General features: G+C 39.9%; 1 protein-coding gene across 1 annotated transcript in view; it reads left to right on the top strand.

Moving 5' to 3' along the window:
- LOC128740138 (inactivation-no-after-potential D protein) overlaps positions 1-27480 on the top strand; it is a 348822-nt gene that overhangs the window by 246114 nt on the left and 75228 nt on the right. The window lies entirely within an intron of this gene.

Here is a 27480-nt window from a genome sequence, read left to right as displayed (position 1 = left end):
TTTTGGGTTCTTTCGATCCAGATCTAATCGATAATATTGATAGATAATAACTAAACAGTTAAATTAAAAGAAAAATTTCCTATTTCATAACAATTTTCCTCTTGCTAAAAAAAGTTAGCGGTTTATCTAGCGGCACATAAATTTAGCGGAAGCTAACAAAAACGCTAACGGTTTTTTAAAAATTTGCGAAAGCGCTAACCGCTAACAAAAATGTTACTTGAGCTAATTAGCTGTTAGCGGATTCGCGGAATTATGCCCACCTTTGACTGTTAGGCATTGTCTAACTAAAAATCCAAATCCAATCCATTCATTTTTATAAAAACTACAAGATATACAGCCGGCAGCCCTTAGGGTTGTACGAGAGGTAATGTAGGACTATATTAGATTGGTTTTTATCTACCAACTAATGTAAACTGCATTTCTGACATATGTATGTTTATAAGAATCTGCGAGTGCCATTGTCTAAGTGAATGTTTAAAAGAGAATAGCATTTCGCTCTTCAGCTTCAATTCTTCATTGGATGAAATGGTGGCTTTGAAAATACATAGACGGGAGTTCATAAGTACAACGCCTGTAACCATTGAGACATATAGATTTCTTTCAAAAACCACTTGTGTGCATCATAAAGGTTGAAATAGTCATGAATGACCAGCCCACAGATTATTGTATTAACTATTATTATGCGTAGTTTTACATGTTTCAATAGTCTTAATTTAAATCGCTTGTAGCCTTTAAAAGGGTCATTGATTACAAATAACATTAAAGCCAAAGCACGTTCATCGCAAATATGACGTGCCAGTCGAATGCCCTTCTCTTTTGACATGAATGGTAACAGGTACGTAAGTTAGTGGCGTCGATTCACTGTCTCATGCTCCGAGCAGAAGGTTTTACTAGTTTACTTTCACAGCTTACCGCTTATTACATAGCAGAAAAACGGCACATGCGCAAAAATTTCTGTTTTATTTGTATGAGCGTCCCCTTACCACAGGGGTGAGGAGTCTCAAACCATCATAAAATAAATTTATGCCTCCAAAAAAAACCCACATGACAAATTTGGTTCCATTTGCTTGATTAGTTCTCGAATTACGAGGAAAATTCACGGACGGCTAATCCGTTTTTAAACCCTTTTGACTTCCCAAGACATTTTACGGCGTCCTCACATCAATATTTTCACGGTGACCGGATATCCTGCTTCTACATTTGCCATAACGTAATTCGACATGATTTTCTCCTCATCAATTGAACACGCTGCCTGAATGTCTCTTCGATCACCAGCATATCTCGAATTCATCTTATCTTCATGGGTAGTTTTTGCATTTCCTAATTTTTTTATGGTTCCATGAATCGAGGCTCCTTCTCCTACTACAGCTTCTACCCAGTGACGCCAGGTTTTGCTGAGTAAAACTCCGTAGTTTTATCATCTATGTTTTAATCACAGAGGAAAGCGTTATAATTTATAAAACTTAATCAAATTTTAAATTAAACTTTTTATTTAAATGGAAGTTTGACTGGGAGCCAAAGGGCCCACCGGGCCTTTAAGATTAGGGGCCCCAGTTTGCAATATTCTCATAGTAAATTAACACAAAAAACGACATCTACTCAAAAGAAATCAGCGTTACAAGGACAGTAAATCGAATGAATATGGGCTCTATTTTGTCATGTCGTGCAACTCGACGAACTAACTAGATTTGCTGAAGATTTTGCCTGTGTGTAGCTCCTTTCATAACATCCTGTAACGGCATGTTGAACAGCCCACATGAGGGACCATCATGTTGATAAAGTCCCCTGCGAGGTTAGAATGGCCATGATTTTACGGTCGATGGTATCATACGCAACTTAGAAATCAATGAAATAATTGTGCGTTGAATTCTGTATTCATGGACTTTTTGGAGGATCTGCCGCAGCGTGAATATTTGATTCTTTACTAACCGTCCTTCAGCGAACCCGGAAGAGAACTTTCCACATTCTGATTAGTGCCACTGTGCATCTTTGCCAGCAATGCAACGTTTTCCTCATCTATCACCCATTTATATTTCTGCAGATTTTAAGTTATAGGGTTAATGACAAATTGCAAGTATCAAATAAGCTGATTTTATAAATGATAGGATGTCTATAGTTCAATATATTTGAGTAGCCCTTTGCGTCTACACGCCAGAACAGAACAGTTTATAGTGCAGGGGATTCCCGTGTCGAGTTATAGCTATCCCTGGGATTAAACTCTGGGATACTTCTGTAAGAATCCTGCTTCTATAAGCAAGGTATTCTGTGCGAATTCCTCTGTAGAATTTCTTCACACGATTCCAATGCGAGGAACGCCCGAGACTCTGCGCGAATCTTTTTGGTTCATCCTGGTAGAGCTGCGGAAAAAAGAACCCACCGTCTAAAAACGCCAAAACGAAGAGACGCCTGTGATGTGCTGATAGTGATGTGATAGTGCTATCAACCTGCTTACTGACAAAAAGGTGGAAGAGTATTTCCAGGCGCTGTTCAATAGAGAAGTAAACACGAAGATCAGCAGGTACAGGATCAGAATTTTGAGCGACGGTCAAACTGTGGAGCCACCAACACAGGGGGAGATCAAAAGAGCAATCAGTGAGCTGAAAAACGGTAAGGTTGCTGTAAAGGATGGTATCCTGGCTGAACTTCTAAAAGCGGGGAGCGAGCAGCTGTACGAAACAATTCGCCACCTCATTGTTAAGAATAGAATATGGGAGGAAAACAAATATCGGAGGAGTGGTTGATTGGTCTCATTTCCCATAATTTTAAAAACGGACATCGACTTGAGAGTAAAACTATCGAGGCATTACGTTGCTCAATTTTGCCTATAAGGTGCTCTCCCTATCCTGTGTTTTAGACTGAGTCCGTTAGCTGAGTTCTTCGTCGGCGAGTATCAAACTGGTTTTCATGAGGGTCGCTTCACGATGGATCAGATATTTACCCTGCGTCTAGTATCTAACGAGTTCCGGGAGTACAACTTGCAGACTCATCATATTTTTATGAATTTCAAATCGACATACGATTCATTCAAACGAAATGAGCTGTGACAGTTAACGCTAGGACATGGTTTTCTCACAGAACTAGTTACGTTGATTTGTGTGACGCTGGATGAGTAAAAATTATGAGTTAGAATAGCAGATGAGACCTCACGTGCTTTTTGATTTTGCGGATGACGTCGATATCACCGAAATCAAAAGTAGAGCAGCGAAAGAAGCCTTTAGGTCATTTATTGAGAAATTGGGACTCACCATTAACACCGCAAAAACGAAGTACATGGCGTGGAAATCCAAATGGTGTTGGTGTCGAAGAGCAACTGAATATATTTTGGTATGCTCGTGACATGTAACAACGATGTAAGTCGCAAAATAAAACGACTAATTGCAGCTGCGAATTGGCCTTTACGCAGGCATTACATTTTGTAGCTGAAGTCCCGTAGCTTGCAAATTCGCATAAAACTAACGCGCTAGAGAACACTAATCCTCTCGGTGGTCCTTTACGGACGTGAATCACGGACGCTAAAAGAAGCTGATCGACGAATGCTTGGGGTTTTAGCGTAAAATTTGGCAAAATCCAAAATGGAGTGTAGCGCAGACGCATGAACCACGAGCTATATTAAGAATGCAAATATGCTGTTATAATGAAGATGGTACAGTGTGGCAGTCTGCGCTGGGCTGGTCGTATGCCCGAGGAAAGAGTAGTTAAAATTATTTTAAGCATAGAATCAAGAAGAGGCCGTAGACTTCGGAGTAGACATCGCACTGATGTGCGCTATCGAGGATGATGCACGTTCATCTGGTGTTCGAGAGGTTTGAAGAAAGGTAGCCCAGGATTGAATAATTGAGCACCATAATTTATTCGGCGCCGGATCGATAATGGACCGTCGCCACTGAAGCAAACTGAGTATGGAGCTTAAGCCAACAATTCAATATTGATAAGTAGTCGAATAACTGCGGATGAAATACTAATTCTACTTTTAAATACTCAGAATTGAAGCTGGTAATATTTTCGGAGCTTGGAGCCAAACAGCTCAACTTAAATGATTTCATGAATCATGGGGGCCAGCAATCGAAACTTTGGGGAGTCTTAGAAAAAGTTTAATTGAAAGAGAAATTTTGGTTTAAAGTTCGGGGCCCCAACAGTCCCATTTGAAGCTGAATTTTCAATCATCAAATCGTTTGTTTTCGTGAATCATGGGGCCCAGGTAATCGAACATTCGTGAGTCGTAGCAAAAGTTTAATTGAAATAGAAATTTTGGAAATTCGTGATTTCTGTTAGCAACGTTTTTTGGCGTCTTTTAACCGCAATTTTTCGTCTTTCGACTTTTCGCCTACTTGTCTTCACTTATTCGTTATATCTTGTCGCAGGCATTTCACTGCCTGTTCGTCGATTATTTGCTGTTGTTTTATTGTTTTTTCATCGTATCAATTCGTAAAATTCATCAATCAATTCGTATCAATTTGCATTATCTGTTCGTCATATCGTCTTTTTGTAATCCATCGTCTTTTTGTAATCTCTTTACTGCCTTTTCTCCGTATTCGACATCTCATTGCCATTTCTCTGTTATATTTTTTTTTACCTTTCATGGTCTTTTTATCATCTTTCCATCGTATTTTCGTTTTATAACATATTGCCGCGTTTTCTTCGTTTTCATTGTCAACTTTTTAACATCTTTCGTCTTGGCATCAACCAAGACAACAAATTTTCTTGTGTTCCTTCGGTGTCTTTTTGACGACGTATATTCGCCATCTTTTCGTAGTCTTGCATGTTTTATGACCTGTTTTTAAATTGACAGTTTTTAAATGTCTCTTTCCCATGTTTGTCGTGTTTTGTTGTTAAATTTTTTGTCGTTTTTTGACGTGGGACTACGTCTTACGGCAAGTTTTGAGATAGGGTGTCATTCCAAAAAATCAGAGGGGTTGTGTACAAGACACGACCGCATATATAGGTGACGCAAGACTACGTAAGTCTCTTTGTATAGTGATAGTAGCATGTATTCATGCTTGTAATCATTCGATTCTTCATGTATACATGCTATATGCAACATATATATCAAGAATTTGTGAGGTTCCGCTAATCCTAAAGTGCGCTAGTGGTCTTCAAAGTTTTTGCTTCTTTGTGATCAATTCATAGAACCGAACGAATTGCTGACGGCTGATCTCGTATAACAATAGGTGCGTTATAGCTGTTACTCTTTCCACTATCAAACTAGTGTTGGTATCGCAGTGAGCTATCTTGTTTTGCTTTTATTTACTGGCGCACACGTAAAAGTTGCCTATCATTTAGTAAAGCTGTTTTGCCATCCGCTGTGGTCTCAAAAATTGTGTGTGGTGTTTACAGTTTTATCTGATTTGATTGAGCTCTCGACAAGTGGTGCTGTTTCTGGATAGGGCTGTGTGGGACTGTAGACTCCCGCGGTTTCAAAAGTGGAAAGTGCAGATCTTACATCGGGCTCTGGTGTAGGGTTGCCAAGTCTGCAAATTACAAAAACCGGCGACTCGGTCCCGCCGTCAAAAATGCCCGGGGGGGGGGGGTTTGTCAGCATATTAGACGATTTGTCTGTAATGTGGTGTAATGTGCGTTAGACAGTCGCGATAGCATGTAATCGGCATAAAGAGAAAGTGGGAGTCGGTTGACATTTTCCCGTGGAAATTATTGAAGATAGCTAATTTTGTAAGTGACAGCTACTTGCTTCTGGCGCTAGTGGACAATTTGATGTATATTACCGCCAGAAGCCAGGTATTATCACTGCAAAACTAGCTATCTTGATCTTCAATGATCCACTGTTTGGGATTGCTAATAAATTTATCAGAAAATTTAACAGACCAGGCAAAAAGTACAAATCCGGCTCCATACGTCGGAAAACCGGCCTTTTTGCCAGATTGACCGGCCACCGGCTTTACAAGTGAAAAACCGGTTGGGCCGGCCAAAAACCGGCCACTTGGCAACCCTACTCTGGTGCTAGTTACTGACTTTGGCTACAGTATTGAAAAGCTGAACTGGTAGTGCATTGTCGTAGCGATCTGTTTTTATTTTGCTTCCTGTTGCCTGTTGCACACACGATAGCTGCTTATCAATTGAAAGGGACTACTTTCGCCATACGCTTTGGTCTCAAAAATTGTGTGTGGTGTTTACAGTTTTCTTTTATTTTGATTGAGCTTTCGACAAGTGGTGCCGGTTCTAGATAGAGCTGTGTGGGATTGCAGACTCCCGCAGTCTCAAAAGTGGAAAGTGCATATCTTATACCTAGCTCCGATGCTAGTCACTGGCTTTGGCAATCGCAGAAACAGGTAAGAGAACTATAAGCAGCATCCTAATCAACAAAACACGGTAGGTTAGGGTGATAAGCGATTTCGATTTCTTATTGAACAAGCTCAGTATACGTTTGTTTTAAGATCACTCTTGCGTTGAATTCAGGCAAGCAGCAATTTTGTTGTCATGAATGCATGCAAGGTTTGTGCGGAGCCTGTTCAAGGCAACGAAAAATACGTCCTCTGCAGTGGAATTTGTAACAAACTGCTGCATGTGAATTGCTCTGGGCTCAATGCAACGAATTTTAAAGTGTGGTCATCGAATGTTGGATTGCTATGGTTCTGTGAGGCCTGTAGAATCAACTTTAATCCCATTATTATGGATCGAGAATCTCACATTCTCAAAATTTTGCGTGATCTCTTGATAAGAGTGGACTCAATGGATCTTCGACTGGGCCAATATGCTGAAAATCTTAAAGCGATGAATGGTTTAATAACGTATCAACAAATTAGAAGGGAATCAATGAGCGATAAGCGGCCTCAACAACAACCTTTGGACACATCATTGAATACGGTATCAAACTTTCGTCAAAGCATAGATCGTTTGAATCTTGATAGTACGATGCACTCCAACTTTGGGAACGCTTTTGCTGAGCACGATGTACCACCAATCCCAGACACCGCCAATATTCCTGCGTCAAAACGTCCAACAACGATTTCTAACGCTGCTGCTGTTGCTACCACTAATGCTGACATCGGTTCTTCTGACACTGCCGCCTACGTCACTGCCACCACCACCGCTTCTACTGCTACCACTGCTGCTACGGCCACCCTCTCTACTCCCGTTCCATCTGCCTCTGCTGGAGACACACGAGGCTCTAGAACTGGATCATTCGAAGGAGCCCCCGAATCCAGAGCTGGTCGCGTGAATCCTCTACGAATAGTAAATCGAACTGAACGCCGCCAACAAATTTCCACTGAAGATTTAAAATCGTTTTACATCACCCCTTTCCACGTCAAACAATCGGGACAAGATGTCATCGAGTATCTTCGAGAAACGCTGAATATCGAAAACTCTTCTGTGAGATGCACAAAGCTTGTGCCCAGGGGCAAACAACTTAGCGACCTGACATTCGTCTCGTTCAAAGTGTCGGTGTCTGCTGATCTGGAAGTTGCTGTAGGAGATAGCTTTTACTGGCCGGAAGGAGTGATAGTTCGTCCTTTTCAACCAAAAAACGACAACTCTGCGGTCACTATTCGACCTCAAATATCAGGTTAACAACTGTGAGTAATTCTGCACCGATCAGTTCATTCTCAAATCAAGTTCTCCCTGTTGCACACGTTTCGGTTAGAGATGGCTTGGACAGTTACATTGAATCGACAACAAAGGTTAACGACTTTTCTGACACCAGTTTAAAATCGTTGATTTCTAAAAAATCTCGTAATTTCACAACTATTGGTTTTCATAATGCTCGCAGCCTATTGAACAACATTGATAATTACCGTGCATTTTTCGAAAATACAATGATATCGGTTCTTGGAGTAGTAGAAACTTGGCTTAAGCCTGGAAACACTAACAGATCAATATCCATAAGCAACTTTAAAATTGTACGATCTGATCGCCTGAGCAGTACCAAGACTCGTGGGGGGGAGTTGCATTTTACTTAAACAAATCAATGAAATATTCTGTTCTTTCTAAATCTCAAAAAGGTAGCGAAGTAGATTATCTTTTTATTAAGCTTACTAGTTTAAAAACTGTTTGCGGGATAATATACAAACCACCTAACATTCCTAGTTCTAGTCTAAACGAAATCTTCGAAATAATTGTTGAGCTATCCTCGTGTGAGCCGAATATCTTAATCATGGGCGATTTAAACATTAATCTGCTAAAATTTGCTGAACCATCCGTGACAAAGCTGCTGAAACAGCTTGATACGGTGACTTTTAAACTAGTGCCCTCCCTACCCACATGTCATCGACCCAACTGCCCAGAATCTTGGATTGATTTAGTAGCAGGTAACTGTACTTTTAACATAAAAAATTTGTATCAGTCTTCATTTGGAGGTATTAGTGATCATGATCTAATCTGCTTCGATTATAGAATAAAAAGCCAATATTCCGCTCCCGAATATCATTGGACTCGTGAATATGGCAAAATTAATTACCACAAGTTTGCGCAGGATCTACGTAATGCCGATCTCTCTGTAATGCAACAATACAATGATGTAAATGATAAATTAGCTATTTTCAACGACACCCTTTTATCCATCATTGATCAACACGCTCCCTTGCGAAAGAAAAAGAGCATCGATCCCAAATGTCCTTGGATCACTCAGAATTTAAATGAGTTATTTAAAAACAGATTGGATGCATATAATTGCTGGAAAAGAGATAAGCAATGTCTTAGTAAATGGAACAATTTTACGCGGTTAAGAAATATTGTAAATCGTGAAGTAAAAAAATCCAAGCAAGAATTTTTCACTTCCCATCTTAACCCTGAACTTTCAACAAACAAACTTTGGAGAAACATCAAACAGCTGGGTCTTAAAGAGGCGTCTTCTAGAGCTGGTGGCGGGGACGTCAGTGCGTCATCGCTTAACACGTACTTTGTTTCTCAACTTAATCCCACACATCCTTACGATTTAACTGCGGATATAAGTCAGGAAAACTTTTCTTTCAGATGTTTATCTCAAGATGAAGTGTTAACCGAATTCAATTCGGCCACATGTGATTCTGCCGGAACTGATCAAATTCCATTGCATGTTCTAAAAAAGACACTTTGTGTCACGCTGCCTTTTACTACCGACCTGTTTAATTGTATATTAACTACGTCATGCTTCCCTTGTGACTGGAAAATTGCTCGCGTTTTTCCTATTGCAAAAAATGAGAATCCTTCCACCGAGGCTGATTATCGTCCAATCAGCATTCTTCCCGCTCTCTCAAAAATCTTTGAAGGTCTAATAGCAAAACAACTGAATAACTATTTAGTGTAAAATAGTCTGCTGTGCCCTCTCCAGTCAGGATACCGTAAGCACTGCAGCACAACCACAGCGCTCATCAAAATCGAAAATGATATTCGATGCGCGTTGGATCGCAAAGCTTTTGACTCAATCAACCATGCTTTACTTTGCATAAAGTTAAAGCGCATATTCTCACTACAAGACTGTGCTATTAAGCTCCTTCATTCATATCTTTCCGGCTGATCACAATACGTTGAGCTCAACGGCATAAAATCAGACTTGGCTACCGTAACAAGCGGAGTCCCGCAAGGATCAATTTTAGGACCGCTTCTGTTCTCGATGTTTATTAACGATCTTCCTGAGCAATTGCTGCACTGCAAATTTCATCTTTATGCTGATGATTTTCAATTATACCTTCCCGGAAAAAGTAATGAAATCGACATTCTCGTAAATAAAATCAATATGGACATAAAGAAAATTACGGATTGGAGTAACTCAAATGGTATTCGATTAAATGCTGGAAAAACTCAGGCAATCATTTTCAGAACGAAAAGAATGATTTTTGATGAAGTTGCTCAAGTTATGGTTGGAAACGAGATTATTCCCTATTCAGCGGTTGTCAAAAACTTGGGCATACTCATGGATAGCTATATGAAGTGGGATGCTCAAGTAGCAGCCGTGTGTAAGAAAGTTTATGGGTCTATGCATTCATTAGTAGCACTACGTCATTACACTCCACAACCTATACGCTTACAACTAGCTAGAACTCTTATCGTTCCTTTGTTCGAATATGGTAGTGTCCTGTTTGCAAATGTATCTAACGAGAATTTCGAAAAACTCAAGTTGGCTTTTAATTCCGTCACTCGTTACGTCCATAACATTCGCCGTTTTGATCATATTTCAAGCTTTCAAAACTCATTGGTTGGGTGTACATTTGAAAATTTTCTTAACTTCCGAATATGCACTCAAACATATAAAATATTGTTTGATGGGCCAACTTATCTTTCAGACTTTTACTCATTCTCCCAATCAAATAGAACAAACAATCTTTTGCTAACCAGATGTGTAACTGATGCTGGCAGGAAAGCCTTTCGTCACCGTAGTATCTGTCTCTGGAACCGTCTGCCGAGCGTGTGCAAAAGTGCTAGAAGCTACGCCGTCTTCAAAATATCTTGTAAAACATTCCTCTCAGCAGAAAACTGATTATTATTAGCTGATTAGCAGAAATCACATTGTACGCAAACTTTGAAAACCATTATAAGGTTACTTGTGTTACGTGAATATGTAGTTAAATAAATAAATAAATAAATATATACATGCTACATGCGTTGTATGTAACATTTATCAAAGTAGTAACATTGCATACGTTCAATTCTCAAAAGATTGTGCATTTGGAAACAATTTAACAAAATTAAGAACACAACCTATTGCTTTCCTGCTACCTTACTGAAATTAAATATTGTTTTTATTATCCATGGTTTCCCACGTTGAAGGGATTTTACAAATTCAATCCTATTTATCAACAGCACATCTTTTCACTACACTTCTAATGAAACGGTAAGCATGCGTATTCATACAAAGTCATATTGTAACAAAACACTACAGCTGTAGCACATTTTTCCAACACAGATTTCAAAATCGCCTAGGATTAATCGTCTCGCAGTAAAGAATTTGCTATCTATTGGGACAACGAACTTGTGTCATTTTTTCTGGCACACTTCCCTAACACAGACATCAAATTGGACTAGGTTTAATCGCGTTTGTAAGAAATCTGTTGGCACAAGGGGGCTTTGTCGCTCTCTCTCGTAAGACGTAGTCCTACGTCAAAATCGAAAAATGCGAGCGTCACGAAAGATGACAGGTTTTGAGCGCTAATAGCTCAGCAGTTTTCCAATTTCTGCTACAAAGGCGGCTCCGATTAAAGCTGTACTACTAGAGTAAATATGCGGCTGCCCCCGAACAAAAATGTACTAAGCCAATGAAAACCGCAGCAAAGGCACCGAAAGCCCCAAAGCCAAAATAAGACGTTCCAGCGGAGAAAGTGGCCCGAAAAAAGCTGCTGCCCAGATGTAAATTTCCTTGATTTGCATTACTAGTATCTGGTAGAAAACAATCAGTTCTCTTAAGAACTACTGAATAAGTATATGAAGCAGTTAAATTGATTTTTCTCATATTTTTCCTCATTTTAAAATGAACATGACAAATTGGAAGTTTATTTATCCAAGCATATGAACACGTACAGTAATTAGATGTTTAAACTGCATTACGATAAATATAGCGAACCCATGTTAAAAGCATCAGGATATTGTAATGATGCAAGCATTCACGGTTTCATTTTGTTCATTATGTTTTAGTAAGTTGCCTTATTTTTTGCAACTTTCCCACAACATCCATTATGGAGTCGAAAAGACCATTATAGTTCAGCCAAATTATCAAATATAAAAGTTCCACACCAATTTCCAACAGTTTCAATAAAAGCGCTCGTTAATGAGCAGAAAAAAAGTTACTGAATAATTGTCCTGTACTAACATACTTTGCCTTTGCCTAACTACTAATGCCATTTCGTAATTCTTTCTGGAAAGCATGAAACGGAAAAGCCACATTACCTGGCAAAATCCTTTGAAAAGAAAACTGCGCCACTTCGTAATTCGAGGCGAAGCGTTTAGTGAGAAAATCAAATTGCATCTTAATTTATATATTTGGGCCTAAAAAGGGCTGATTGTTGTATAGTTATAGTTAGTGTATTATGCTTGACTGTTGACTGAGCGGGTTTCAGTCAAAAGAGCAAAACCACAACCACACACCACTGCGAGGCCGTCTGCTGTGCCAATGTGCGCTGTCGATCCACGTTTGCTTGCTTACTTGAAAATGATGCATGCGCGGTGAGGTAGTATTTTTTATTCGAACAAAGCACGCTTCAGTAGCTCCACCCTTTTTCTTATTTTGCAATTCCATTACCTACGTAGCACGGCCTTATTGTCGATTCTTGTCGCTTGCTCAGATATATAACAAGAGGTAAGTCGGTGAACGGCATTATTTAGACGCTGTTCGAGTTACTGTAAACATCGAGTCGAAACCCCGTATTCACCGTCTACTTAGGAAGGGCAACTATGCTAAGCGTGTTAGTGCTGGAGCCACCCGTCTATCTTGCTGCCGTGATGGAGTATTTGGCAACTGAAGTCTTAGAATTGGCAGGAAATGCGGCCCACGACAACAAGAAGACCAGAACATCCCCCGTCATCTGCAATTGGCCATCCGTAATGACGAAGAATTGAACAAACTCCTTTCCGGTGCACCATTGCTCAAGGAGGTGTTCTTTCGAACATTCAGGCTGTTCTCTTACCTAAGAAGACCGAAAAAAGGCATAGATTTCCAGCTATCGAGTTGATTGTCAAAAAAAACCGTCCTTTTCAGGACTACAAACATCTGTTTATGAAGATTTACAAGATTTCGCTCACTGATTCTCGATTCAACTTTTCAGGTAATAGCATACTGATTATTATCAATGAATCAATTCTCACGTTAAACAAACGTCTGTTGGCTTATTTTGACGTGATTACATTAAAGAACTTATTCGGATTGTAAATTGCAATTAATTCCAGTTATTCACATAGCAAATAATTTTTTAACATTCTAGTTTTAATTTTCAAAAACATGAATTTGACTTCCGTCCGCATAAATAACTGAATAACCATCTTTAGAATTATCAAATAGACATCGGCCGCTTTAATGGGTAGACGTTCCGGTCCTGTTTACAACATTTAAGAGCTTTTAAAAACAGCTACCAGACTGGTGCAGTATTTTGCTTACGAATGATTAAATTGAAGCTTTCATTCTTTACTTTGCTTGTTTATTATTTAGCTGCGAAAATAGTAAAACTTCTGCGACCTTGCCATTTCCAGCACACCACAGACGACCTTCATGGCGTAATGGCGAATTGCTGTAAATTACGGCATCATGAAACAAAATAAAGATGCCAGCGTTCCAGTGCCAGTCCAGGCAGAATCGTAATCGTGTTCCCAACCTTCCTTAACAAAACAGCAGCGTGTCCACGATGTAGTCGAAACAAATCGTATCACATGTGTATAAAGCTGGCTAGCGGAACCAGAGATGCCAGATTTTTGCAAAAAATAATCTGCATCTACTCGAAACTGTTCGAAATAATTTCCCAAATCTGCACCAACATATATCACATGTAAAAACACAATTCTTTAATACGCAACTTGAGCATCTATATATGAAATTCATTCAAAAATCACCGGCTTTAGCATTGGGAGACGAATTGCGCTACATTCGTAGTCCTACTTCAAGCCTGCGCCCGTGCCACTAGGCATGGACCCTTGTACTTTTTGAAAACTCGCGCGTACCGTCTACCGATTACCAAAGGAAAAGCACTATTCAACGTACAAACAGATCATAAATTTTTTTTTACTGTTTGGTTTAGGGTGACTTCGTTTCGTTTTAATAAAATAGATTCAATCAATAACTCCATATATATAACTCCAAATATAACTCCAAATATATAACTTATATAACTCCAAAATCGGTTGAGGATTGAATGTATACCATGTTACTACTTAGTTTCTTAGTTCCTAAATTGTGTATATTCTGAGCTAAAGAACAAAAATATTTGCTTTTTTGGCACAATCTCGCCCCGGATGACGGTTTGCTACATTTAATAAATCGATACATATAAAAATGAACTTCTGTCTGTCTTTATGTTCCTTATTGAATCTAAAACTACTGAACCGTTCGGAGTGAAAATTGGTATGCAGGAGTTTTTGAGGCTGAGAAAGGTTTTTATGATGGTTAGAGGCCCCTCTCCCTAAGACGAGGGGCTCCCATACAAATGAAACACACATTTCTGCATAACTCGAGAGCTAATCAAGGAAATGGTACCAAATTTGGCCCCTACCCTCTCTAAGAAAGTGGAACCCCCATACAAATGACATACAATCTTTCTCACAACTCGAGAATTAATCTAGCAAATGTAGAGAGATTTTGGAGGCATGAATTTATTTTATGATGGTTTGAGATCCCTCACCCCTCTGGTAGGAGAATAAGGACTCTCATACAAATAAAACAGAAATTTTTGCGTAACTCAAAAACTAATCGAGCTCGAGAAATTTTAAACTCTTCCATAAAACATTGGTCAATAACCAGACCACCAAAAGCTACCTATAGTAACACTAAATGATTCAAGGCGAGACGATCGCTTTATTTTATCTGGCTGAGCAATAAGGGGAGTTGTTTTCTATTTAACTGTGAGAAAACAAGCAAATTTGTATTTTAAACTACCCTTGCTTTCAAAGTTACGTATAATAAATAATCTAAGTGTTCGGGAACGGAATAAAAATAGCAGCGACTCTTGTTAGCGTAGTGCTTCAAGCTACAAATAAGCATTTATTTTATATTTTTTTTGAAACGATGGTTCTACAATTGATGAAGGGACGGTAGGGGAAAGAAATGAAAATTTTTGGTGAAGGAGGGGGAAGAGCGGAAAGGAAGGGGGGGGGGGGGTATTGGTAGCTATGCTTGACAAGTAGTCATTTTGACTCCTACCTTTTGTCCAATAAGGTCCAAAAGGTAGGAGTCAAAATGACTACTTGTCAAGCATAGCTACCAATACCCCCCCCCCCCCTTCCTTTCCGCTCTTCCCCCTCCTTCACCAAAAATTTTCATTTCTTTCCCCTACCGTCCCTTCATCAATTGTAGAACCATCGTTTCAAAAAAATATTAATATATGTATGACCTCATTCCAAGGTCAAGACTAAAATCTTGAGATTAGTCCATTTATTTTAGTAATTTTGCATGATTTAGTAATAAGTAAACTCACAAATTCAGTACTTCTTAGTTTCGTTGTTCCACGAACAAATTCAATTGTAGGTTAGGTAGAATATTTTAATATAAGATTGTACATAGGCACTAGAATGTAATACAATTTTAGCACATAAGTAGGTTTTAAGAACAAATTTAGTTATAAGTTACAAATCTGTGATAAGAAAATCTATTAACTGCTCACCTCAATGCAAAATACAGTGAAAAAATATCGAAAACTGAATAAATCAATCGGCGCAATCTATACACCACGTTTTCACTAGCTTAGCGAACAGTGACTCGTTCTTTTATATAGTCTATATTGGTACTCCTGCTCACTTGACGGTTCATCAGAATTGTCACGCTGACAGATGCTTATCACTGTGTCTCGTATCAGTTCAGAGTTGCTCACTCATTGGGTCACAGAAGCGTTGCCAGTAGTAACATCCCCCGCCTCGTAAAGATGGGTATCGGCCTCAGCTTTACCTGTTTGGTCTATCTCCAATACCGTCAACTTCGATGCGAGCATCCGGAATACTCCACCAGACGCGTGAACTACTGCTTGTCTTACTCGGCCGTCTTTTCCTGGAACCGCCGTCAATACTTTTCCTCTAAGCCATCCATTTCGCCTAGACTCGTGGACGATCACAGCCAAACGAATGAAGGGGGACAGTCGCGCTACAGGTAGCGGTGGTCCATAGAAACGGAATATGATGGAACACTTTTGATTCACCAAAGCTACCTGAAGAGCGCCTATGCGACCATCGACTCGCAGAACTCCTTGATCATCAAATATCGGTATTAGTTTATACAGTACACTTGATTTGTCGCCTGGCTGGTGTTTGCCAATGAGCAAACCCTTGTTACCTTGGATAATGTTGATTTCGTCCGCGTATGCTTGCAACTGAACCATTCTCCATAATAAATTTTTAAAATCCTGCATTTCATGTTGAGTCAGGATTTTCTTTGTGAAGGATTTTTCTATCTTTCTTCTGCAGGTTTTCACGAATTGTCTCACATAAACCACTGACCGCTGCAAGCGATACCAGTTCGAAAAACACTCAAATTGAATAAATGGCACAAGTTCCACTTCATGAACGTTACATGGGCGTAGCTTCTCATCGGTAGAAAGAATCTCCTGTACGATTTGCGGCCAACGTAGCTCGTCAGAGCATAAGAACAGTGGACCATGAAACCAGTGACTGGAAGTCTCAAAGCAAGGGCCTTTCCTCCACTTAGTGACTTCATCCACCACGTTGAGCTTATTTGGCACCCATCTCCAATTGTTCGCGTTTGCTGATGACAAATTTTCACCGACTCGACCGGCAACAAATTGACGAAAGCGACGGTGCTCGGACCCAATCCAAGCTAATACGATCCTCGAATCGGACCGGAAGAATAGAATAGTTACGGTATGGCCATCGGCCACGAAGTTTGCGAGTCGAACTCCCGGTAGTGCAGCCATCAACTCGAGCCGAGGAACTGTAACGTGTTGTATAGATGCGACTTTCGTTTTTGCTTCAACTAAAAAGCATTGACCGGTATCATCTGGAGCCTTAACTGGAAAATAGACCACGGCGGAGTACGCATCTTCGCTGGCATCCACGAACACATGGACCTCGAGAGATTCATACAAATCAGAATTTGCATTCACAAAATAGCAGCGGGGAATTCGTATCTCCCCAACTTTGCTGAACAATGCGATCCATTTCTTCCAACGGTTGTATATATGGTCGTCGACTCGCTCGTCCCACTGTATTTTTGTCCTCCACACTTCCTGCATCAACATCTTGCCGTGGACCAGGAATGACGCCAGAAGTCCGAGCGGATCAAATAGGCTCATGACGCATTTGAGGATTTGTCGTTTAGTTGGTCTCGTTTCAGAATCGATGAGTGCTGCAATCTCTTTCCGAAAAATCGTCGAAAATCTTAGCTCGTCCTCAGTAGACCGCCAGAGCATTCCCAACACCCGCTCAGTGCTATCGCTTCCCGTCAAATTCAGTTCTTTTGTAGTTTCTGCTGACCTACCGCCCAAATGATCCAAAACTGCAGGACTATTTGATGCCCAGTTGCGAATTTCAAATCCGCCTTTGGAGTGTACCATCTTTACGTCCGCGGCGACTGCTTTTGCTTCCTCAACCGTCTCAAAACTGCTAAGGACACATTCCAGCGTTACGAGACACCATGAGCAACCGTTTTTTCGTAGCAAAATTGTTCATATTTTACCAACAGCCTGACGAAAATCTTTCAAAATAGGTATTTTGAGCTGCTATTTAGTAGTACTTTCTCAATACGAGGGCGAAATATTTATTATAATAAGCATCATTGAATAGTGGCGGAATACTTTTCGTTACGGGACACTATCGCAGAAAATGCGTATTCTGAACATGATTCAAACATTTGCAAAACTCTGCTCTGTTTCAAGTTTTTCAAAGTCGACATGTTCCAAAAATTTTTAGCTGAAGGCAGCCTGAAACTCAAAATGTAAAGGTATATTCAGGTTTTGTGTTTAGTTTTTAAGATATAATAAAAATCATTTCGTTACGGGACACCATGCGCTGTTGGGCAAACGGTATTCTGCAAATGGTGTCCCGTAACGAAAAAAGTAAACTGCATTATATGGTTTATTTTCTCTAGATTTCTGTTCAGGCCGTCATATTTTCTGTATCTGGTCTATATTCACTATATTTTGTAACAATAGTGTACTGATTTGGTGTGTTATAGTCTGGTAATAAGACATACGTAACGAAGTATATGTAAGGTAAAGTTTACTTTCAGGTAAAAAGAAATACCCATGGGAGAACTATACTGAAGTATCATAATGAAATGCTTGCCTAATCTTAGGGTTTGGACACATTAGTAATTAAAATGTAGGGGCTGTGCATTAATTATGTAACGAGTTTTCCCCATTGTTGACTAATCGCCCCCTCCCCCTATGTAAGATTTTGCATGATTTTGGCCAAAATAACAAAATTCAAAAATTTTATTTGAAAAAATTTACAACGGTAAATAAGGTTCGTCTTGATGCGAAAGGTATGCTTTATTTGCGCTGCACGCCAAAATAGTATTAAATAGCAAATATTCGAAAAATTAGGTATTTTGTTTTACTTCAGACGTATCAGTTAACGTATCATAACGCATAAATTTATAAGTCTTTAAGCAACTCTACTATTTCATGCAACATTAACAACTCATGTTGCGAACTATAACGATAACATAAGTTGCTATAAAAGACTAAGTTTGCCTATTCTTTAAAATAACTTTGTTGATAACTTGCAAATTATTTTACAGTCATAAAACAGTTATATAAAATATAAAAAAAACTAAAACAGTTGAGAAGGGTCATGAAAACTTTCAAAAAAGAAACGCTATAAAAAGTAGCTGAAAATGATGCCGTTCGAAGTACGACACTTACTATGCATCTTGCAAGCTAAAAATTGTTCTCTGAGCTAGGCTTTCTTGCTAGTGTGCTTAGCGAAGCCACTATAATTGCTAAAAAAGCTGACTAAACAACTTTCAGAAACGGAATTCCAAATTTTTAGACTATTCAAGTATTTTAATGATAAAGTATTGAAGTAAGTCGAAATCGGCGTTAGGTATAAATATCTTTAAGGCTTAACCCTTCTTCTTTATCGAGAGACTTTCTTTCTTTTTTTTTGTTTTCGGGCACAGTGGGTTGTTAGCCTCAGGTCCCTATCTCACTGACGTGGCTGCCACCTTAAGGTGGGAGGAAGCCACTCTGTCCCCTTCACTGTTAGCCTACAGCAACCGAGATTGCGTACCCCAACCGGCAACACGTGGACGTAGGATTAGAAGTTAGTAAACAGAGGTTATGGAATGCACATGTTCACCCTTTGCCTGGAGCCACCCTTTGTCGAGCAGCTAGTTATTAGAGTACAAAACAATTAGGTTGATTTGTCTATTTTGGATAGGCTTTACGCGTACTTTATTTTGGTCACTTCTATTTGATTTTGCCGTAAATGTCCAAAATAACGTACGCGCAACGTCTGCCCAAAATAGATAAATCACTCTACGGGGCTTGTTCAACGATCCTACTGACTTTGGCAGCACCATCCAGTCGAGATTCGAACATACGACGACTGGTATCATACCTTGTTAGCCATTACTCATCAGGCATTACACCTTTTTTTGCGGTGTCCACCTTTCATATAACGTGTCCGTTTTTCTGTACAATGTCTAAAAAATATGATTACTAGGTAATTTTTTTGATGTCAAAGCATAAGTTTTGAACAAAATTTAGTAGTAGTATGGCTATATCAAACAGAGATACTTGTGTAGATATTGAATTTTAATCTTGAGGTGCCCGTCTTTACCGCACATTCTTTAATATTACAATATATTATTATATTGTAATAATATTTATACATACTTATAATAAATACATATTTACTTGCATTTGGTCATCAAAATAATAGATTTGTTATCGTCGATAAAGATTAGTTGAAATATGATGTGATAAGTGCTTTTTCATTCAATTACTTTTTGCGTTAAACAAAACGTTACGGGACACCATTTTGAAGCACCTATTTTATTTTACATAGAAATGCTTATCAAAAGTCAAGCACAGCGCGATTTTGATTGTACATATATGATTAAAGAAAATCCATAGTTTCAAAAAATTCGGAATTATAATCTCTGGTATATGGAAATAAATGCAAAATTTTCGTTACGGGACACCATTATAAAAGTATCTGTTTTTAAAGGCCGCTTATCTGGAAAATGCTTTCATTTTTTAAAAAACTCTGTATGAACAAAATGTTACCCTAGTAATGAAACATGTTTTGACGATATACAGTTTTAAATTATTTTGGCTTAAAACTATTGACAGAGAATTAATTGCAGCCTTGCCTAAATGATGAAAAAATCTATATTGTTAACCTCCCACTTGTAAGGTGCATTTTAGCATGAATTGTCAATAAACAGTATGACAATTCAGGATTTTTGTAAGCTTTATAGTATGTTTGAACATACTACATACAAATATTTTTAATATTACTACTTTCAAAATTTGCTCTCATGGGATAGATGCGCTTGGAATGTGTCTAAGGTAGTCATCCACATAGTGGGATTTCAGGATTTCGTTGGTCGCTCTAGGAAAATGCTCCGAAAACTCTTCCGCATTCGTATTTTTAACGAATTGTGCGGATGATGGCGAACAGGTTGCTCCGAAAATTGCAACGTCCATTATATAAACATTTGGAGGACGGTCGGGACTATCACGCCACAGAAACCGCAGATATTGACGGTCAGCTTCAACGATGCGGATCTGATGAAACATCTCTTTGATGTCAGCGGAGATGGCGACCGGAAATTGACGGAAGTGGAACAAGACGTGCGGGAGCGGAACCAAAAGATCAGGACCCGACAGAAGGAGTGTATTCAGTGAGATGCCATCAACTTTCGCTGCGGCATCCCAAACTAAACGGACTTTCCCTGGCTTGTTAGGGTTGGTTACAGCGCTGATGGGAAGATACCACACCTGCTTTGGATTAGCCGACTGCATTTCTTCTTCCGTTGCTCGATGGGCGTACCCTTTTTCCTGGTACTCCCGGATCTGACGATGAAGATTCTCTTTTAGTGTTTCATCTCGTTGCATACGCCGTTCCAGGCATTTCAAACGCTGCAGAGCCATGGGAAAACTGTCTGGCAGATCGACCTCATCGAATCGCCAGATTAGGCCGGTTTCAAACCGATCGCCAATTCTAGATGTTGTCTCATCCAAAATCCGACGTGCCCTTTTGTTTTCTTCGGAATCGATGCTCGTAGGTGGTTGCGTTCCAACGAAATCTGCGTTGAAATACTCTCGCATCAGGGTATCGAATTTCCCATTGATGTCACAATCACAGATGTGATAATTGACATGTTCTGGTATTGGCTGGTGATCGAGACTCCCATAAACACACCAACCTAAACGCGTTTTGGTAGCTACCGGTCCACGATCTCCTTCTCTCGTCTCCTGCGGAACAGCGAGGCCAAGGTCGCGTAGTCCTAGCAACAGACGTGGTGTAGCGTTCTCGTAACATTGGACGGAAAGACCTGCCAAATGGTGAAATTTACGTTGCAGTTCCCCAAAGCGCAGAGTCTGAGAGGGTAAATTGAGGTTTTCAACGGTTCTAACGTTTGCCACGTGATAACGTTTCTGCTGTGCTATTCCCGATACATCTAGAGAAATTAACTGTGACTCTGACTCTAATCGTGACATATTTGCTGTCCACTTTAAGCATAACGGAGTATTCGGTCCCTCAATTCCCAACTGTTCTGCAAGGCTGTGTTCAAGCAATGTTGCCGAAGAACCTTCGTCGAGAAAAGCGAATACTTTGACGGACTTTGAGGGCCCGTGAATGATGACGGGAATAATACGAAACAATACCGACTGTCCGCAATGGTGGTAAGCGTGGTTTTGGGAAGGCTGATAGGCACCCAGGCTTCCCGATGTGGTGGGTGAGATGGGAGTAGAGTGGAGTAGCGCGTGGTGGCGGAATTCACAACCGTTGACACCACAACGACGAGTGCTCCTACAAGTTCGACGACCATGGAAATTCAAGCAGGTACGGCACAATTTAAAAGTAGTAACTATCTTCCATCGATTCTCAGTACTACCTTTTTTGAAAACAGCACAATCAGCTACACGATGACCATCTCTGCTACAAACTGGACAGCGTTTTGATGCTGCTTGCATTCCGCCCTGTCCGCTTATCTCGGTGTGCGTATGGACAAATCCCTTTTCACGACCTCTTGGAGTTTCGTTTTTCTGTGTCGGTCCCGCATATACAACAACTTTACTGACAGAATCCACTACTGTCGTCATGAACTCACTGAAAATTTGCAACGATGCTACAGGATGATTTTGCAAATATTGAGCCCACTGTAACTTTACACCAGCAGGAAGTTTTTCAACAAGCTCCTGCAATAGAATCGGGTTGGAAAGGTGGGCTTGTTGACCGGCAACGATGAGATGTTGGGTTAGGTTCCGTATTGCCATTCCAAACTCGATCAGTGTCTCCAGTTTTTCTGGTTTTGGAGGGGGCGTTTCACGCACAGTTTTGATGAGCTTGCCGATTATCATCTCTGGACGACCGTATAGAGTTTGTAGGGTCCGCATAACATCCGGGACCGATTCGGGTGACATGAGGTAGTACCTGACCGACTTGAGTGCCGCACCTTTCAAACACCGCTGAAGCCGAGAGAGATTTTCGGCATTGTTGTAGCCACAAGCAGATGTGGTGTTGTTGTAACTACTTACAAACATCGGCCACTCTTCAGGGTCGCCGGCAAATTCCGGCAAATCCCGGGGCATCACCTGTCTGGCTGCAAGTTGCACTGGGGATGGACCTGGTGTCCTGTTGGCATTAGAATTAAGTATCGAAACAGGATCTCTCACTTCTGAATGAAGCGGATTGATCGGCGGTGAGAGCGCGAGTTGATTTTGCTGCTGCATAGCATTTCGCTGCTTCTCCGTGGCTGAAGGTTCGCTTACAATGTCAATGACGTTAATTTGCTGCTGGACTTGTCCGGACTGTTTAGACTGCTGCATCGAATCAGCGGAGGTCTTACAGCTTTGCTGTTTGGGATGATCGATCGCAGATGCTTTCGGTACGGCTCCTTTCGAGGTGTCTGCAGGTCGAGAAGAAACAGGCGTGGACTGATGTTGCAATTGCAGCATGCACAGTTGCAGCTGCTCCTGCAGTTCTTGTATCTGCTCTAAATTTGGTTGTTGGAACTCCTGGCAGATTTTCAGCTTTCGTTGTAAATTACGAAAGGCGTCATTTTTCGGGATGACTGGTGGAATTCTATTCTCACCGTGAATCACGTCTTCTTCTTTCTCTTCGATAATAGCGGTGGATATATTTTTATCCTTGGGAACCGACGGATTTTTCGGCATTGCCTTTGCTGGTACCACTAAGGGAGCGCACTGCGCATCCAATTTTACTCGCTCTGCCGTTTGGTCCTTCACCCAGTCAGTGACTTGCTTATTTCGAGACTCAATCTCGTCGATTCGACTTCGAACACTGCGGGTTTCACCCTCTTCGAGCAGCGAATCCTCCATCAATTGGTATTTCTCCTTAACGTACTTCTTCTCCAATTGCAGCTCTAACAACTTCTTATCGAGATCTCGTTGTTCCTCCAACTGCTTCATATTTAACTCCAGTCGAACTTTTCGAGAAGCCGACGACGAGGCATTGGAACATGATTTTGCTGTTTGTGGAAAGCATTTAGTGCAATACCACTGGCGATCTTTAACGGAATCGGTTACACCGGCGCACGAATAATGCCACCAGCTTTCACACTTGTCGCAGCCGACAAGATCATCGGCGGAGTCGGGCCTCTGACAGGCGGGGCAGCTGAAGATGTTGCTATTATCCGGAACTGTTTCCGTGGTGGTCTCATCATGCTCGTTCATCTTAGATGAATTTCTTGAAGTTTTGTTCGGGAACGGAATAAAAATAGCAGCGACTCTTGTTAGCGTAGTGCTTCAAGCTACAAATAAGCATTTATTTTAGTAATTTTGCATGATTTAGTAATAAGTAAACTCACAAATTCAGTACTTCTTAGTTTCGTTGTTCCACGAACAAATTCAATTGTAGGTTAGGTAGAATATTTTAATATAAGATTGTACATAGGCACTAGAATGTAATACAATTTTAGCACATAAGTAGGTTTTAAGAACAAATTTAGTTATAAGTTACAAATCTGTGATAAGAAAATCTATTAACTGCTCACCTCAATGCAAAATACAGTGAAAAAATATCGAAAACTGAATAAATCAATCGGCGCAATCTATACACCACGTTTTCACTAGCTTAGCGAACAATGACTCGTTCTTTTATATAGTCTATATTGGTACTCCTGCTCACTTGACGGTTCATCAGAATTGTCACGCTGACAGATGCTTACCACTGTGTCTCGTATCAGTTCAGAGTTGCTCACTCATTGGGCCACAGAAGCGTTGCCAGTAGTAACACTAAGGTTGAACTCCTTAGAAACTTGCAAAACTGGAGATTATGACAAAGGTTACGCGAGATTTACGATTTATGTACAACACAGTTTAATTTGCGGCAATACGAAGTTTGTAGGTTCAGCTAGTTGCATATATTATTATTTAATAAGGGTAAATTAATTAAAGTGTCCGGATATTGGTATCGTCCGGATTTTGATGCTGCATGGTACTCATGAAGGAAGTACTTTAACCAACGCATTCTTCACTACCAGTACTGCCTCTAATTATAGCCGCCCCTAGTGGAGACTCATTGCGTTCTTTTGACCAGTAATGAAATGTTGTCGTGGTTGAGCCACCTTTTGGCTATCGCCCATAACTTCCGCTTTAAAAGGAATTTCGGATAAGGTATATTTTTGGAAAATCTCGGAATAATAAAATTACACGAAGACAAAAAATGTTGTCACAGTCGAGTCAAGTTGTACAGGTTAGGTCACCCCTGAAAATCCAGGAAATACGTATTGAAATTCTATATAGAGACATGAAAAAATAAAGAATAAACCTAAAGTCACTTGATATCAAATGGCCCTGATTCTACTATGATTCGAATCCACGATCACTCGCTTTTCAAAGCAGACTCGGTATTCATGCAGCTACGGAGCTCCTCATTGGGAGGGCTTACACAATGGTTGATTCATACGATCTAGTTCTTGGAAAGAGATTATTTTTAATCTCGCATGGCCACAAAATGTTTAATAATAAGAATATCCCTCATTGTCACGTGTGGCGATTTCATAGAAAGTAACCGTGTGAACACGTGTTTGTTTGCCACACGACAGTTACGGCAACGACGCTGCTGATGATAGAAAGTGGTATCGGTCAATTGCGAATTTTGTATGTAAAACTAATTTTTCGAGTTTTCGTATCTTTCTAGAAAATTTTCTGTTTTTTGCCCCGTTTTCGAGTGATGCGCAGTAGAACCTTTTCTTGGTCACACGAAATAATGTAACTGAAATCAAAAAACTACAAGGTATACAGCCCTAAGGATTGTACGAAAGGCTGGCGTAGGACTACATCAGATCATCAGATCAAAGACTAATGTAAAGTGCATTTCTGGCATATGTATGTTTATAACAATCAGTGAGTGCCATTGTTTAAGTGAATGTTTAAAAGAGAAGAGCGCAAAATTCAGATTCAATTCTTCATTGAATGCAATGGTGGCTTTGAAATACGTGGACGGGGATTCATTAGTACAACGCCAGCAACCATTGAGACATAGAGATTTCTTTTAAAAATAACTAGTGTGCATCATAAAGGTTGAAATGGTAATGAATGATCAATTTCTGTATTATTTGTATGAGAGTCCTTATCCTCCTACCACAGGAGTGAAGGGCCTCAAACATCATAAAATAAATAAATTCAAAATAAATTCATGCCTCCAAAAATACCCACATACCAATTGTGGTTCTTTTTGCTTGATTAGTTCTAGAGTTATGAGGAAATTTGTATTTCATTTGTATGGGAGCCCCCCTCCTTCTTAGAAGGGGAAGAGGTCCCAGTACACCATAGAAAAATCAGAGGGGTTATGGACAGGTCACGACCGCATATGTAGGTGACGCATGACTACGTAAGTCTCTCTGTGATACATAGTAGCATGTATCCATGCGTGTAATCATTAGATTCTTCATGTATACATGCTATATGCAGTATATATACATGCTTCATGCGTTGTATGTAACATTTATCAAAGTAGTAACATTGTATACGTTCAATCCTCAATAGATTTAAGAGTTATTTCTATGCATTTGGAAACAATTTAACAAAATCAAGAACACAAACTATTGCTATCCTGCTACCTTACAGAAATTAAAGATTGCTTTTGTTACCAATGGTTCCCTCACGTTGAAGGGATTTGACCTATTCAATCCCATTTTATCAACAGCACTTCTTTTCACTACATTTCCAATGAAACGGCAAACATTCGCATCCATACAAAATTATATTATAACCGAACTATACAGCTGTAGCGCACTTTTCCAATACAGATATCAAATTCGCCTAGGTTAAATCGTCTCGCCGTAAAGAATTTGCAATCTGTTGGGGCAATCGACCTAAGTCATTTTCTCTGGCACGCTTCCCTAGCACAGACATTAAATTGGACTAGGTTTAATCGCGTTCGTAAGAAATTTGTAGGCACGAGGAGGCTTTGTCACTCTTTCTGGCATACTTCCCAAGCAAGAACATCAAAATGGTCTAGGTTGAATCGCGGTGTTGAGAATTCTTGGACGAGAAAATTTTGTCACTTGTTTTGGCTTACTTCCCAAGCACAGATATCACAGAATTGGTATAGGTTTAGATCATCGTAAAGAATCTTCCACCCAATCACGAAGCGAGAATTTCCTGTTGGACAATGCTTCATTATTTTCAATTTTTCAATAGTACGTACTTTGAAATCAATAGGTTTAATTATTGGTATGGATGAGTAGAAGATTTTCCGATCGATTGGCGTAAAAATATTTAAAATCGACCTGGAAACCACTAAGCTATTAGCGGTCAAAATCTTTCATTTTTTGTGACGCTCGCATTTTCCGATTTGTTGGAATGACACCCTATCCCAAACCTTGCCGTAAGACGTAGTCCTACGTCAAAAAATTCATATCTCCAAAAACCCGCACATGTCAAATTTGGTTCCATTTGCTTGATTAGTACTCGAGTTATGAGGAAATTTGTATATTATTTGTATGGGAGCCCCCTCCTAAAGAGGGGAGAGGTCTCAATCTACCATAGAAAAAAATATTGCATTCTTAAACCCTTACATTCCAAATTTGGTTCCATTTACTTGATTAGTTCTAGAGTTATAAGGAAATTTGTATTTCATTTGTATGGGAGCCCCCCTATTAGAAGGGGAAGAGGTCTCAGTACATCGTAGAAAAAACTACAAGGTATACAGCCCTAAGGGTTGTACGAAAGGGTGACGTAGGACTATATCAGATCTGCAGATCCTTTGATCTGCATTTCTGGCATATGTATGTTGTGCCATTGTTTAAGTGAATGTTCAAAAAAGAAGAGCGAAATATTCAGATTCAATTCTTTATTTAATGCAATGGTGGCTTTGAAAATACGTGGACGGTGGTTCATAAGTACAATGCCTGCAACCCTTGAGACATAGAAATTTCTTTCAAAAATCACTTGTGTGCATCATAAAGGTTGACACAGGGTTGAGGGGTCTCAAAGCATCATAAAATAAATAAATTCATGCCTCCAAAAAACCCCGAACCAAATTTGATGCCATTTGCTTGATTAGTTCTTGAGTTATGAAAAAATTTGTATTTCATTTGTATGGGATCTCCCCTTCTTAAAGAAAGCAAAAGTTTTAATCCACCATAGAGAAAATCTCCGCCCCCTGTTAAAATACGGATGGGTCTCATTATACGATAGAAAAAATTCCTGCCTTCCAAAACCCCCACATGCCAATTTTGGTTCCATTTGCTTGATTAGTTCT

Source organism: Sabethes cyaneus, chromosome 3 (assembly GCF_943734655.1).
Source record: "Sabethes cyaneus chromosome 3, idSabCyanKW18_F2, whole genome shotgun sequence".
NCBI lineage: Eukaryota > Metazoa > Arthropoda > Insecta > Diptera > Culicidae > Sabethes > Sabethes cyaneus.
This window is presented reverse-complemented; position numbering and strand designations above follow the sequence as displayed.